This window comes from Equus caballus, chromosome 22 (genome assembly GCF_041296265.1).
Source record: "Equus caballus isolate H_3958 breed thoroughbred chromosome 22, TB-T2T, whole genome shotgun sequence".
NCBI classification, from domain to species: domain Eukaryota; kingdom Metazoa; phylum Chordata; class Mammalia; order Perissodactyla; family Equidae; genus Equus; species Equus caballus.
This window is the reverse complement of record NC_091705.1, coordinates 14,595,891-14,610,474: the sequence shown is the minus strand read 5'-3', so window position 1 is coordinate 14,610,474 and position 14,584 is coordinate 14,595,891. Positions and strand designations below refer to the sequence as shown.

Below are 14,584 nucleotides of genomic sequence, written 5' to 3'. Positions count from 1 at the left end.
TATTTTCAGAAAACTGTAAAGATGGTTTCTTTCTCTGGTATCATTCAATTAAACATAGAAAACATCGCATTGCATGTTTCTTCAACATGTCCATGAGACTGATGATATGCTCATGTGTCCTGACAATAAAGTCAGTTGTCTGAACATAAAAAATAATAAAAATACTTGTCTTCCTATGATAGCAATAGCCTAGGAGTACTTGGCAATTTGACTGATGCCTTGTGTCTTATTTCAGTTTCCCTTGAAACAAAGCACGAAACAGAGATTCTTGTTCAAGCGATTTATTGAGGGAATGCTCTCAGGGGAGACCTGTAAGAGACTGAGGAAAGCAGAAGAGCGCCAGGGAAGGGAGCTAAGCAGCCACAGGGATGTAACTGAAATCTAGCCTCAGCCTGATCACAGGAGGAGCTCTGGAGTGTGAATGGCACCAGCTGTTAACCCTGCACTGCTCATTTGATGCATGAGTGGTGGATTGCATCCTCCTGGGCATCTCCTGGGATGCGGGCCCCACCGGCTCAAGGCAGTGCTCAGAATGGGCAACTGCGAGCTATTAGCAGTAGCAGTCACAGCAGCTGGGGGGCATGCACTAGTCAGGTAAAGGGTCAGCATCTACCAGAGTCCAGTTCCACAAGTGATGGAGAAATATTTATCCAAATTCTGGTTATTAAATTAAACAATTGGGCTGCATGACTTTGATATATTTCCTCTAGCAGAATGACTATGAGAAGCAGGTTTTCTATTTCTCTGTGTCTCTAGCCAAAGTCATGCTTATTTTTTAGTTTTCCCTTCAGGAAGAGCAGAACTACTTTACAAAACTATATACATTCGGGACAATTTTTATGTTATGATTTTCATTTGAATGTGTCACAATATATTGACCAAAGATTCAATTTGGATTCAATATCCACCTCTATTATCCATATTCATTTTTCTAGTGGTCCAGGGCAGAACCTTGGAGTCATGCAACTTCTCTCACTCAGCCAATTGGTTCTTCTATCTGTAGATACTCAGAATCCACTGACTTTTCACCATCTCCTTGATTGCCATCTGTATAATGCAGTACAATAAATACAGTGCATACAATAAAGCCATAATTCTGTGTCACAACTACCCCTAAATTTGTGAGTTTATGAGTTGAGAAGTTCTGCCAGTCTCGCTCAGCTTAGTTAGGCAGCTCTTCTGGTCTTGACTGGGGCTCAATTACATGATGAGAAGCTGCCAGTTGGCTGATGTAAATTGGCCTCAGCTGGCAGGATTGGCTCTGTTCCACATGGTTTGTCATCTTCCAGGAGGCAAGCTAGGCTCAAGAGAAAAGAAGAAACGGGAAGGCCGTTAATTGAGCCCATCAAATGAAATCAATCTGCCGTACCGTCCTAGTCTAAGACATCAATTCTCATCTGGGTATTTGCATTTACCTAACTTCTCTCCCTACTTCTACTTTTGCTGCCTTCCAAATCTCTTCTCCACAGAGCAACCAGAGCAATCCTTTTAAATCCTAAGTAAAATCCTACCATTGCTCTGCTCAAATCCCTCCAATGATGTCCCCTGTCAGGTTAGAAGCCAAAGTCCTTATCTTATCACCTATATGAGGTGGCCGTCTCTCACCCCCACACACTGTGTTCCAGCCATAGCACACTCCTTCTGTTTTATTGACCTGCCAAGAAGATGAATCTTGGACTTACTATTACCTCTATTAGGAATATTCTTCCCTTAGAATCCACTGGGCCCACTTCCTCACTTCTCAAATGTCACTTCTTCAGCGAGGCCTTCTCTTGTCAACCTGTATATATCAGTACCCACTCAGCATTTGATGTGACCTTTACCATTGTTTACATTTCTTCATAGCACCTATCATTTCCTGACTTATTGTATGTTTTTCTGTTTGTTGGTTTGCATATATTGCTTGCCCCCTACTAGTATATGAGCTCCACAAGAATTGAGAATTTATTTCTTTTGTTCACTGCTGTATCTCCAGTGTCTAGAACAGTGCCTGGCATATAATAGGTACTTAATAATGATTTCTTAAATGAGTGAGTCAATGAATAAATATCCTTTTGCACAGAAGATTATGTTTAAAATTGTTCAATTATTCAAAACTCTCTGGAAAAAATGAATGAAGAGTGAATTGCTGTGATGCCAATGAAAGTTAAATGATAATGCACTGAAGACCGAGATCTAAATCTTGTTATCTGCCATCACCCTTATCTGCTGTCTTGGCTTTGTGTCATGGTCGGATCTCTTCTAAATGTGACTCAAACAAGGATGCAACTAACAGGAACTAGAACACAAATTCATATTGCCCCATTATATTACTCTATTGGATTCATCTTTCTGTACCACCAGATGCGTAAGGATAATTTCAAAAGGAATTCAAGAGAAAAAAAAATGGTCACGGTTTAACACAATATGAATGTATTATTTCTACCTTTTTCCTAAATGATCTTCCTAAAATGTTTGAAAGATACTTTAAAATCATTAAAATATTGAGAATAGCAACATAAAACACAGTAATAATTTCCTTTCCAAACTGTTTTATAAAAAGAAGTCTTCCTTCACTGTTTTGAACACGAGTTATTTTAAGAACTTAGCACAGAGAAACAAACAAAATTCTCAATGCAATAATCATTTTACTGCTTAGTCATATGAAATGAAAATAATGTCACGGATCTTACTGGCAAATCCAGACAGAGCAGTGGGAAATATGACCGAAAGCATGCAAAACGAATTGGACTGTGTCTCTACTACCTCTCATCTTGTGTAGTTAACAAACTCCCAGTCCATTTCATACCTAGATGCAGCCTATGACCCACCTATATGAACCTATGAATAGTCTAAAACGAAGTGAAAATAAAATCTTCCTGTAGTACAAGACAGAGCAGTCACTAAACTAAGATGAGGCAAGTGCTATGAAGTACGAAGAAATGGTACTTGAATTCTGTTTATTCAAGTCTTCACAGAGCTGAGCATGTTCTTTTACCAAATTCAATTACTGATTTGAATATGTAATATATTTTAATTATTGCAGCCATGAAAAGAAGCACTGGCTAAGGATGCATTTAATAAAAATATCTAATCAGCTTGAGGTTAGTCAATCATTTAAGTTTGTTTTTTCATGAAGATCTAATTTCTAGAACAATTGTGCCTTTATTTTCTGTAGGTACGTCCTCATACTCTGGTCTACATAGTGTGCAAATCGTTTTAGAATTGTACCAGTTTATTTCAATTGCTTTTCTAGAGAAGTGTTAAATAGGAGAGAAAGGTTTTAGCTCTTTCTGTAATTGAAATAAATGTACAATGAACAGTAACTTCCTGGTTTCACAGCTATGCTTTGTCTAGTTAACATAACAATGTAGGTTTACTCTGCTTATATATGGAATAGTACAAGAAGTTTGAGAAGGAATAATTATCAATTAATGTAGGCCATATATTAGTTTTACAGACCAGCTATAATTTTTGGATGGATATTCAGATGATATTTACATTACATAGAAGAGATAGACATCAAAAGATTTATTTAACAAATGTATCAAATGTTGATGAACATTGGTTGGGTATCAAATGATGCTATGCAGTTAGGATGTTTGTGGCTGTAAGAGACATCTCAAAATGGCTTAAAAATTGGAGGAATTATTATCTCATTTAGTATGAAGTCAGAGGTAGGGCAGGTTCAAATTAATTCAAGTTAATTAAAGTTCGCAAGTTCTTGGAATTCATTCTGCTAGCCCTAGCTGGTGGCTTTTATCCTGAGGCTTGTTCCCTGTGGTCAGATGGTTACAGTACTTCCTAATGATGAAGCTTGAACACAAGGTGTAAACCAGGTTGTCCCTCAAACCATTGATACGTAGTCACCCTTTTCATAACCAATTATACGATTCTTTGTAAAGGTCCCATTCTCACTTGGTGATGGGAAAATTATTTTCCTCTTCAATAATCTAGTCCAATCTAGGATTTTATGTCTAATTCTGTTATTATAATAGCTGTCACAAGTAATTAGTCAATGAAATCCAGGTACTATCAGTATTAGCACATTGTTCATCACTGGTGTGTGCTGGTGGGAAGGAGAACAGAGGAAAGGGAGAAAATAGAATCTGCTTGGATGAGTGATGGTGACTGATGGTTTCTTGGTGGAAAGAGTTGGCCCATGCTGTCTTATACTCCTGGAGTCATCAGCTTGTCCTGCCCAGGTGCTGGGCAGATAGGGAGTGTCTGATTTTTTAGTTATTACTGATGTGCTGGCTTCAAAATAGCTGGACCGCCAGCCTTATCTCAGCTGCAATTTCCTTTGGATCCCACAGATCATGCACACGCCCTTTATGGGGTGTGTCCCATTATTCCATTGTCACTATCAGGCTAGCTCACAGCCTCTGCCCCTCAGCTGATCTTAGAGATCTCCCATTTGGAAATGCAGAAACTTGTGGGATCATATTTGCTGCCCTCTGAGACCTTAGGGGAATGAAGAGAGGGTGGGTGATTCTGTTTACCCTGCAACCACATCATGTCCTGTTGGCTCAGATCCTGCATGAAATCTCCTGCCTTCAGTATCTCCAGATGAGACAGAGGTACCATCAATATGGTCCGGCATCCATGCAAACTTCAAAAAGTCTTATGTTCAGGCCTCTGCTCTGCCTGACCACTTGAATTTAGGAAGTGTTCAGGCACCAAACTATCTTGCCTAAACTCTGGCTCCTCCAGATTATTTCTCTCTCCCCCACCTCCTATTTGTACCTCCTGTGGCATGGTTGGGAGTGAGAGAGGAACAAATCAATCATTTTGTGACAGTCTCCATTTATCCTAGCCATGGGTCATCTAGGCTAAGGTATGATCTTGAAGAGAAAAAAGCCTGATGTATATCATAAGTGTGTATTATAAGTAACTTTACACACATATATTTTATTACTAACTTACCTTCTTGCAACAGAATGCCCTTCGTTGGCAGGTACCAGCCTTCCAGGTACTCTAAATCTGCATTTTAACAAGATTCCTAGGTAATTCCTATGCATTGTAAAGTTTTAGAAGCACTGCCTTACCAGTTTTTGGGCTTTCAGTGTCCACAGAAACTAGAGGCAACAATTAAACAAATGATAAAATAACATTTATTCTGAGCTGAAGACCAAAGTCTGCAGATTGAAATATCTTCCTGAATTCCAGGCAGAATTGATAAGAAAAGATACCAACCTAAATATATCCTGGTTATATTCCAAAATTTAGAGAAGGAAGGGGAAAATACCACAAACTTTAAGGAAAAAAATAATTCACATACAAAGTAAAAAGGAAAAGCTATCTAGTGACAGACATCATCTGCTAGATGACAGTAGAATAACTATCTACTAGAAGAAAATAGGAGAAGCTGGAAGGTAGTGGAATAACATTTATAGAGTGCTGAGGGGAAAGGACCTACCCTAAAAATTCAACACACAATCAAGATACCATTCACTGGTCAGGGTGGAATAAAGATATGGGCAGCTATACAAAGATTCAGAGAATCCGGCATCCATGAAGCCCACTGTGGAAAATCCTGGAGACAAAACTCTAACTGCAAACAAATGACCCAGACAGAAGTGTCAAGATAGGGAAATGAAGAAAAAAGGGGGATGAGGAAAGAATCTTTCAACACAAGCTGTTGGATCAGATAATAAAAATAACAGCGAAGTTCTTTACGTGCTCTATCTTATTCATTCCAAATCACAACCCTGGGAAGTGAGTGTATTAGTTATCTTTTGCTATATAACAAATTACCCCCAAATTTAGTGGCTTAACACAACAAACAGTCATTACTTCACACATTTTGTGGGTCAAGAATCTGGGAACACTGGTGCTGGCTTAGGGTCTCTCCGAGGGATGAAGTCCAGATGTCAGCCAGGTCTGCAGGCACCTGAAGGTTTCACTACAGCTGAAGGATCCGCTTCCTAGAGGACTCACTCACAGGACTGTTGGCTGGAGGCCTCAGTTCCTCCTCCCATGGGCCTCTCCAAGGGGTTGCCTGAGTGTCCTTATGACATAGCAGCTGGAACCCTCAGAGTGAACATTCTGAGAGAGATTCATAACCCACAATATCTTTTATGATCTCATCTCAGATGTGACACACCGTAACCTTCACTTTATTCTAGTCATTAGAAGCAAGAGACTAAATCCAGCATACAAGCAAGGGGAGGGGAATTAGGCTCCACTTTTTTGAGGGAAGGAGCAAAGAACGTGTGGACATTTTAAACTACCACAGTGTTGTTATTCTTTACATTGAAGCACAAAAAAGTTATTTAACTTGCCCGAGTTTCTATGGTTAGCTGGCAGGGGAGCTGAGACACAAGACCACGTAGTCTGACTCAAGTGCCCAAGCTCATCACTACAAGTGAAACTGCCTTTCAATGAAAAAGGGAATGTGTCATAGGCATTGACATGGAAGACTCATACTGCCAGTGATGGTATAATAATTGTCTGGAATTAGAAGTTCTAAATCATCTTGGTGAAACTCAAGAGTTGGAACCAACTCTTTGGAGAGATGTAAAATCATCCCCAAGATCTTAGAGTGGAGGAGTAAAGTGGGGAAATGAAGGTGTTCTTTTCAGATTGGGGAAAGCATTGGGAGAACAGAGCTTCTGGAGATAAGTGGGGAAAAGCTCTCTTATTCTTATAAAATGAAAAAATAGATTATTAGTGCCTGAAAGTGGAGGGTGATTACTAATGGAAAAATTAAAATGGAAAAGTTCATCAGGTTTCCCAAGTTAATAAGGAGGAATTCGAGCAAACCAGAAAAATAAGGAAAAAAGAGGTCATGGCAGAGTAAACTAAATAATCACCAATAAATAAGATTAAAGACTATAATTAAGTATATCACTTGTTACACTAAATGTTGATAGATTAGATTATCTCATCAACAGATTGGATTAAATAGTAGAAAAGTCTAGCTATTTAGCATTTACAAGAAACATACTTGTAAACAAATTGATAATCAAAGTTTAAAAATAAGAGATTGGCGGCAAGGCAAACAAAAAGAAATTAATATTAGACCAGGATGAATTAAAAGTTATGGCTGCTACCTAAGAAAAGGAGAGACATTATGTAACAATAAAAAGCAAAAGCCAGGAATCAGATGTCGTAAATCTATATGCACAAACAGTATGGCACTAAAAATTACTAGAGATATAAGAAGAACTTGATAAAAAGTATACTTACTGTGAGAGATTTAATATATTCTAAGAATTAGACTGATACAGTAAATTTAAAAATAGCCAAGTATACAGGAAATCTGAATAATATGACAGTAGCCTACAAATACTGAAAACATCCTCAGGAGCAAGAGAACTTTTGAGGTGTTTATTTCAGATTCACAAAAATTTTCCCATGTGATCTTAGAAGGCTTTACTGTAAGCCAGAGAAAAGTACAGATCCTCATGTAAATCGATTTATCTGCAAACTGCTCATGTTCTAAAGGAGTGGTTGCTCAACATTCATCCATTCGAGAGGTGTTTTGTAATTGCTACAATATAAAAGAATCGATACGAAAGTCCTTAATGGAAGTAGTAAGCAGTGCTCTATGTTGTCAACTATTTATTTCCCATTTCAAAGCCATTTGACACATTTTCATTTTCCTTGTGGAAAGAAACAAGTAAATATCTGTTATCAATCCATCATTTACTTGTACAATACATAATTTTCAAAATAAATATGCAGTGCAAAATAGCAAATAGCCTTCCTCAAAACACAGAGGCAGCCTAAAAGATTTACGTACTTTTAGAGGGAAAAAATACTAACTCATGGGCATTATAAGAGATGAATTTTGTAAGTATTTGTGAAGATAACAAGAACAACAAATGCTATTAACTTTGCCTCAGTCTTACAAAATGATCCATAATGATTCAACAAGTTTTATTTCCAATTAAATATACCATCACTCACTGGAATGCCATACCAGTTACTAATTCATATTTCCCTTATTTTCACACTTAAATTAATTAATATCGTTATTGCTATGAAACAACTACTCTATGGGCTGCCTTTCAGCTAGTAAATAAGAATTTAAGGGCTCTGGTAGCTAAAGTTTATTACTGGATTTTAATGCCAATTTTTATAAAGAGGTGTGAAGCTATTCAATAGAACCACTTTTATTTACCAAGCATTTTGCAGAAAGCCTGAGACTGTAAGAAGTTGTAAATGTACAACCTTTTTGCATAGCTGTAACTTAAAGATAAAATTTTACTTAATACCAGATAAAGATGGAAGCACAAGTTAGATTAACGGTGGAGAACGTATCCCAACCATCAGTCTGGCTCCGAGTTCGTGTTGGTAAGAACTACATAAACTTTTCTGTCGCTTTTCAATTAACTTTATTTTAAGCAATAGAACTGTTGATGCTCTTTTCTCCTGTTTTTTCATTGTGTTGCCCAAGTTCTGACAGCTGTACTGCCAAATGGCTTAGGGCAAAATAAAATAAAGTTCAAGTTAAGAACTCTGCAGTGTTTTTAAGATCTCTGGCGAAAGAGGGGAAAGGTTGTGTCTATTTACTAATCTGTGGGATTTCTAAAATTTTACCCATGTTATGCCTGCCCCCTCATTAACAGGAAGCTAGTATTTAAGTAGCTTGGCATAACTTGCCTCCCCGGGCTACAAAAAGTTTGAAATCAAATATGATCATCATTGTGAAGTTACTTTTCAGCAGCAGCTACCTGCTCATAAAATCAAAGAGTTTTTATAAAACTAGAGAGTAGCCTATCAGGGAAAAAATTTCCCTAAAATCAAGTTGGGAGAGTGAGTCAGACTGCTTTGCTTATTTCCAGGGTCTCATTCAACTACAAAGGTTTACCCAACTTCTATTCAAAATATTTGCATTAACAGTTCTGACAAATCCAAGCACAGTTTACACATTACTAATCTATTCCCTTCAGTCTTCTAGATGCTTCTTCCAAAATTTACCAAATCCTCAAATAACTTTAGGCACTTTTTCCACAGTTAAATAGTGCTGCCATTGACATCAACTTTGTCTCCAAAATGAGGAAGACTATCATTGCAAAACTCCGTCACTGACCTGTGATACAGACTCAGAACCCTTCATCTACAGAAGCCTTCCCCAAGAACCAGTCACGCTTGTCCACCACAGCCAAGATGAGATTATTTGTTACGCCTACTTCTTTTATGGCTTGTAAAGGCAGTTTCTATTATTCCTATTTTACAAACTCAGACCCAAGGAACCTGAGTGACTTGCTCATCATCGCCAAACCCCACTAGGTCAATAAATCAAACTCAAAGGTGAGGCTTTGCCCACACCAAGAAAGAGTAATTCAAGAAACGGTGCCCAGATTCAGTTAAAATAATCTAAGAGGGTTATGTGGGAAGAACTTGAGGGTGAATAAAGTTATACTCGAGTATCTCCAAGGAATCAAACTCTCAGACAAATAATCAATAATCAGAGCATGCAAAATAAAATCACGAAATACCAGTTTACACCACTAGACGGGCAAAAAGTTTAAAGTGTGACAAAACCAAGTTTTGGCTAGGACACATACTGCTGGTGGGAGTCTAAATTGCTACATATACACTTGGAAAACAAGACAATATTATCTTGATGTTATAAATAATCTATGACCGAGAAACTCCACTCCTAGGCATTTACTCTAGAGAAACTCCTGAACTTGTGCATCTAAAGACACGTACAAGCACGATCATAGCAGCATTGCTTATAATAGCAAATACTGGAGACATCCCAAATGTCCATCAATAGTAGAACTGATTTAAAAGGGGTGTGGAATGATAATACAATGGAATAGTATACAGCTGTTAAGATAAAGGAACAATAATTAAACATATCAACAAAGATACATTTCAAAAATAAGATACTGGAAGGAAAAAAATGATCAAAACAGTACATACTATTCTACTCGATTTTTATAAATTCTCAAAATATGCAATACTAAATACACATTTTTTTAAGGGAAGCATTTACATGAAGCAACACATTTCAACAGACAAGGGGTGATAAATACAAAATGCAGAATAGTCGTTACTTCTGGAGACAGGAGAGGGAGGATGTAGTATGGGGAAGAAATACACAGAGTCCAGCAGTGAAGCAGACTTCTTTTTCTTTAGCCATGGTATGTTTTGTTTCTTCCTACTTTCCATATTTATATAGCATATTCTTTTGTGTTCATGAAAAAGTCCTTAGTAATATTTTTAAACAGAGTCTCCGGGTAGAAAATAAAATAGATTGGGGTGGGGGAACTATTGCTTTTAATTAGACGCTATTGCATGCTATTTTTAAAAGCATGCATGTTTTACATGCACATAAACAAATAAAAGTTTTCAGAATTTGGCTCCAAAAGTGAGTGTGTTGGGGTTGGGGCTCATTTGTTGGCCCTGAAATAAAATGATCTTGATATATTTGCTCCCATTTGCGTATATTTTTGAGCGTATATGCATCCTAGAGTATGCAAAGAAAATTCTTGGGAAAGATTAACAAGAATCTACAGCAGTTGTCTCTGACAAGTAGATTCGCTTTTCATTTTATTGTATAATTTATTATATTTTTCATATAACTTTACTTTTAAAAGTATTTATTTATTTATACTATATGAGCTTTACGTTTCTAATTAAGTTTTGAATGAGGGCAGGAGGTGGGAGAAGAGGATGAAAGACGGGAGGATTCCCAGAGACCCCAGCATTGGGTGGGCGCTGGAGGTGCTGACGGGCGGCGGGCGGAGACGAGCCGGCCCCGCCCCGGGGCGGTTGCTCGGGCAGCCGGGCCCTGCGTGGCCGAAGCTCACAATCGGCCCTGTCTCGGCAGCTCCCCGCCGCCCCCTGCGCTCACCGGGCCGCGCTTGCCTTTGGCGACCCGGGGCCCATGGACACACCCCCCACTCCCTGCTGCCCCGCGCGCCGGCTCGCCTGCTCTGCCCAAAGGGACAGCGTTCGTGGCCAGGCGCCCAGGCCGGGTTCCCGGAGCCCGAGGTGCGGCTGGGGCCGGCGCCAGGCGGCGGAGACCTAGAGCCCGGCCCCTGGGCGCCCCCACAGGCCGACGCGCGTCGGTGCCGGGTCCTCCGCTGCTTCCGATCGCCCCCGCGAATAAGAGGTGAGCCTGGCACCTTGGTCTCTGCCGCTTGCTCTTTCCCTTGAAATGACATCTCACCCACCCTACCTTCCCGATTTTCCTGAGGTTTAAAACTGAATCAGACAGGCGGCATGCGGGTGGCGTGGTGGTTAAGTTCAGGCCTCTGCTTCCCTGGCCCCGGGTTCGCAGGTTCGGATCCCGGTCAGGACCTAGTGCCGCTCCTCAAGCCGTGCTGTGGAGGCGTCACACAAAAAATAGAGAAAGATTGGCACAGATATTAGCTCAGGGACAATCTTCCCTCAAGCAAAAAGAGGAAGATTGGCAACAGATGTTAGCTTAGGGCCAATCTTCCTCACAAAAAAAGAAAAAAAAACTGAGACACTAAAGAAGCCCCCAAATGTAAACCGTGGTTTACGGTGAGTTGAAACCCACGGACATTTGATTTGTTCATAGTGAGGCTGCTAAATACCTTACAAGGATTATCTCATTTCCTCTTCACACAGCCCCACCAACTGGGTATTATTGTTATTCCTATTTCACAATGAAGAGACTGAGGCACAAACTAGATGGGTAACATGTGCAGGTTTATCCAACCAGTTTGTATAAATAATGATGCGCAGGAAGGAGGATGGCAAACAACAACAGATTTCCCCGCCTCCAATCCTACACTCTTTCCGCTGTTCCAAGCCTGTCTCCCTCCATTCTTCTTTCTAACAAAGCACCCTTGTCTCACAGCCTCCTTTGGGAAGTTGATGAGCTCTATGGCTCACTCCTCACAGGAGAAAAATGCACCTGCACACACACACCACACAGATTTTCTTGTAATTTCAGATTCAGACCCCAAACATGGACCTCAAGAAATCCTGTTCTCCACTTTTGAGATTGTCCATGTAGATGGTTAGATGGGGTGTGCCAAGGTACCCCAAGACCATGCTGAAGTAAAGTACATGTGTGTCTATGTGGTGTGTGTCTGTGTGGCCACCCTCCTCAGGATCAGAGATTTGCGAGGAATTTACACACTTTGCGAGGAACCCAGGACTAGAGGGCAGAATTTGTATTATTTCCTCCAGTGGGGTGAGGCTCTTGGTCACTCGTGAAGGACATTACACAGGGCAAAAATCCCTCCCTAGCATTTCGGGGCTTTAGCTGTGAGGGATGCCAGACATAGCACTGGCCCGTGGACTGCTGCCTACATCACTGTGGCTTGATTGGACAGTGCCACATGCTGCTAATTCTCTGTTAGGTGTGGGTGCTGTCAGAGATGACATTGATGTCTCTGGTTAGGAAGTCTGTCCGCACAAACAATGTGGCAGTACAATCAATGAGCAATTTGGAAGCGTCTTATCCTATTCCATATATGACGTGCGTACATATGCAGTATGACGACACTGCACCTAACCAGAATATGGTTGATAATAATAAAACAAGCCATAAATAGCAGCTAAAATAAATGTCATCAAGCCAAGCAGTAAAGGCCACATGGATGGCTTCTGGGGCAGCTCAGGATTTATTGAGAGCCTATTTATACACACGGTTCTAACAAGCGGCGTTATCTGGTTTCCTAGTCCACCACACGTTATAAACAGATTAGAAGGGAAGAGAGGGGCTACCGCGAACAGGACACGGAAGCCACAGCCACGTGATGGCTGATGTCCCAGCAGCAAAGGAGGAAGCACAAAGAGTAAACGGCAGGCAGAAGAGTGGGGAGAAAAGGATGAGACAAGAGCACACATGTGACCGTGGTGGTCCCTCTTCCCATGGAGAACACCCTCCTCCTTGCCTTCCTCCCTCTCAGCCTGCCCCGCAACCACCGGAAACCTCATAACTCCCCGTAGATAAGGCTCAGAGCTCTCTCCTGAATTGTGCACACTCCCTCTTGCCTTGTGGATTCTAACTCAGCATGCCCAAAGCTGAACTGTCTACAGTCCCTGACTAATCTAGACCCCATCCTGAGCTCCCCATCTCAGATACAGGTAGCCAGTTGCTCAAGCCAGAAACCTGCGTGTTTTCTTTCCTTCCACTCCTTAATTCCTTTAACCTGTAGTCATCATTTATTGAGCAAGCATTTATCGAATACCTCATATGAGTCAGGTTCTGGGTGATGGAGAAATAATGGCCCTTGTAATATGAAGCTTCTATTCCATGAAGACTATATTCTAGTGGGGGAGACATACATAAATTGAATTTATCTATGTATCTATATAAAATGCTTTCAGACAGTAAGAGCTATGAAGAAAATAAAACAGAGGGGTGTAGTAACACGGTGACAGCAATTTGAATGGTGAGAAGCACTGACCAATGGAAATTCTGAGCAAAGAGCACCCCAGGCAGAGGAAGCAAGAAGGGTGAACTTCCAAAGGCAGGGTTGAGCTTTCATTCCATAAACAGAAAGAAGGCCAGTGTAGCTGGAAATCACTAAATCAAGGGATAATGGGGAGGTGAGGTCGGGGGTAGGGGAGGGGTGCCTAGGAGACCATCATGAAGAATTTGGATTTATTCTGATCACAATGGAAAGTTCTTGCAATGCTTTTAAAAGATAGTGTGGAGGCAGCTTTCCTGGGTGAAGGTAATGTTCTTTATCTTGATAGAGGTTTGGATTACACAAGTGCATTTGTCAAAGCTCATGGAATGTTACACTTAATACTTGCACATTTCATTATATACTCAAAAGACCAAAAAGAGAAATATAAGCTATTAGTTTATAGTTATAAACATCTATTGAACTCCAGTTAAGGATATGTATGCTGGAGGATGTCTGCAGTTTACTTTGAAATGGATCAAAAAATAAATTGGGTTAATGGGTAGATATGTGATAAAGCAAGGATCTCAGTGGTAGATATATGGGTGTTCAACTTTTTTTACATTTAAGAATATTTATACTAAAATGTTGGAGATGTGTGTGAAAGCTAGCCTGATCTCATCTGATCTACCTTTTTGAAAGATTTACTGCTCAGAGAATGGACTATAGGGGGCCGTTGTGAAAGCACTGAGACAAATTAAAAGGCGGTACCAATGTTTTGTCCTAGGATAGGACCATTGGGAGTTGATGTCAGTTGATGTCCCTCCAGTTTATACTGGAGGCAGTTGATGGGATTTGCTGATGGACTTAAAGAGGAGGGGATCTGTGCGAGAAAGAAAGAATGAAGAGTAACTCTTAGTATTTTAATCTGAGTAGGTGGATGGATGGTGATGCCATTATTGGAAATGGGGAGAACTGGAGAAGGTCAGGATGATATCACGAGTTCTTCTCTGAGCATGTTACATTTTAGATGCCTATTAGATGTCCAAGGGGGAATGGAGAGTTGACAAGTAGATATATAACTTTGGAACTCTGGGGAGAGTCAGAGATGGCTGTATAAACTCAAGAGTGAACAATCAGAAACTGCAAATTGAAATGAAGGTCCTGAGATGTGATGAGATCACCAGGAGAGTGTGAGGGAATAGAGAAAGGGTCCCGAGGGCCTAGCCATGAGCACTGCAATAATTAGCTTTTGACAGAAGAGGGGGAGCCAGCCCAGGAGCCTGAGCAGTGGGCAGTGAGCTAGGAGG

At 40.4% G+C, this 14,584-nt stretch overlaps 1 protein-coding gene and 1 long non-coding RNA gene across 7 annotated transcripts in view; one reads left to right on the top strand and one right to left on the bottom strand.

The window, feature by feature from the left end:
- Positions 1-14,584, top strand: part of ANKEF1 (ankyrin repeat and EF-hand domain containing 1) — a 98,612-nt gene that overhangs the window by 23,859 nt on the left and 60,169 nt on the right. For 2 of the 6 annotated variants that reach the window (XM_070247196.1, XM_070247198.1), the window contains exon 1: positions 10,685-11,056. The exons of 2 other annotated variants lie outside the window; for them this stretch is intronic. The gene's annotated coding sequence lies outside the window, so the exon portion shown is untranslated. Of the gene's footprint in view, positions 1-10,684; positions 11,057-14,584 lie in introns of those variants that run through there. 2 more of the 6 variants (XM_023626122.2, XM_023626123.2) reach the window with 2 other exon arrangements.
- Positions 266-6,020, bottom strand: LOC111769958 (uncharacterized). The gene is made up of 2 exons (XR_002802797.2): positions 5,776-6,020; positions 266-1,297 (listed from the first exon to the last, which is right to left on the bottom strand). It is a non-coding gene; the product is annotated as an uncharacterized lncRNA (long non-coding RNA).